This window comes from Taudactylus pleione, unplaced genomic scaffold (assembly GCF_031769625.1).
Source record: "Taudactylus pleione unplaced genomic scaffold, aTauple2 ptg000362l, whole genome shotgun sequence".
NCBI lineage: Eukaryota > Metazoa > Chordata > Amphibia > Anura > Myobatrachidae > Taudactylus > Taudactylus pleione.
The window spans coordinates 881,477-883,368 of record NW_028284763.1 but is presented as its reverse complement, the minus strand read 5'-3'; positions in this window follow the sequence as shown (position 1 = coordinate 883,368).

The window sequence follows — 1,892 nt, the reverse complement described above, 5'->3', positions numbered from 1 at the left end:
CTGCTTCCTTCCTGTGTCTCTCCTGCACTGCTCCCTTCCGGTATCTCCCCACACTGCTCCCTTCCTGTGTCTCTCCTGCATTGCCCCTTCCTGTGTCTCCCCACACTGCTCCCTTTTTGTGTCTCTCCTGCACAGCTCCCTTCTTGTGTTTTCCTGCACTGCTCTGTTACTCTGTCTCTCCACACTGCTCCCTTCCTGTGTCTCTCCTGCTTTGCCCCTTCCTGTGTCTCCCCACACTGCTCCCTTCCTGTGTCTCCCCACACTGCTCCCTATTTGTGTCTCTCCTGCACTGCTCCCTTCTTGTGTTTTCCTGCACTGCTCCGTTCCTGTGTCTCCCCACACTGCTCCCTTCCTGTGTCTCTCCTGCATTGCCCCTTCCTGTGTCTCCCCACACTGCTCCCTTTTTGGGTCTCTCCTACACTGCTCCCTTCTTGTGTTTTCCTGCACTGCTCCCTTCCTGTGTCTCCCCACACTGCTCCCTTCCTGTGTCTCCCCACACTGCTCCCTTCCTGTGTCTCCTCACACTGCTCCCTTCCAGTGTCTCCTCACACTGCCCCCTTCCTGTGTCTCCCTCACACTGCTCCCTTTTTGGGTCTCTCCTACACTGCTCCCTTCTTGTGTTTTCCTGCACTGCTCCCTTCCTGTGTCTCTCCTGCATTGCCCCCTTCCTGTGTCTCCACACACTGCTCCCTTCCAGTGTCTCCTCACACTGCTCCCTTCCAGTGTCTCCTCACACTGCCCCCTTCCTGTGTCTCCCTCGCACTGCTCCCTTCATGTGTCTCCCTCACACTGCTCCCTTCATGTGTCTCCCCTGCACTGCTCCCTTCCTGTGTCTCCCCACACCACCCCCCTTCCTGTGTCTCCCCACACTACCCCCCTTCCTGTGTCTCCCCACACTGCCCCCCTTCCTGTGTCTCCCCACACTGCCCACCTTCCTGTGTCTCCCCACACTGCTCCCTTTCTGTCTTCCCCACACTGCCCCCCTTCCTGTGTCTCCCCACACTGCCCCCCTTCCTGTGTCTTCCCCACACTGCCCCCCTTCATGTGTCTCCCCACACTGCTCACCTACCTGTGTCTCTCCTGCACTGCATATCCTTGACTCTGGATTTCAGTGTCTTGAGCTTAGGGCCTGATTCAGACCTGAGCACTCGCAACCGGGTTGATGGTGGCCCACAGCGCATGTGCATGACAGAGCCGGCTCCGTCGTGCGCATGCGCGAGACCCGGCTAGCGATGGGCAATCCGTCGCTCCGGGTCTCGCACCACAGGGGGTGAGTTGTCGATGTTGAGTGACAGCTTGCCCCCTTTGGTGGGTGGGCCGGGGGGGTGGCTGCCCAAACAGAGGCTCTGTTAAAGCCAAAATCTCTCTCGGGCTTGCGGCCACGAGACCCTACTACAAGGGTCTCGTCGCAAGAACGATGGTCGCGATGGTCTTGACCATCGCGACCATCATCATGGCTGCTCGCTATAGCTGTGGTTGGCAACCCACAGCTATGCGAGGGGCCAGGAGGCCACTCCATAAAAAAAAAGATGCCCTGATTCAGAGCCAGCGCTCTTTCAGAGCGTCCGGCTCTGAATCGGGGCCTTATTCCCAATGAAGACACTGGAAAGTAAACTTGCGTGAGACCATGCAGGACACTGACAGCGCACATATAACAATTGCGCTGTATTGTGAAAAAAATATTTCTATAGCTTCAAACATGTTCCGTATAAAGTAGAATTACATGTTTATTGCAATCATACAAAGAACTAACACGAACAACAAAAAAGTTATTAAATGCTAAATATATAATCACATAGCAAAGCATCTGCACTCCTGTAATTAGTGATACATAGTGGTCAGTCAATGTGTGTCGTTGGTACACAGAGCCAGGTGCCACCGCCGGTAACGGG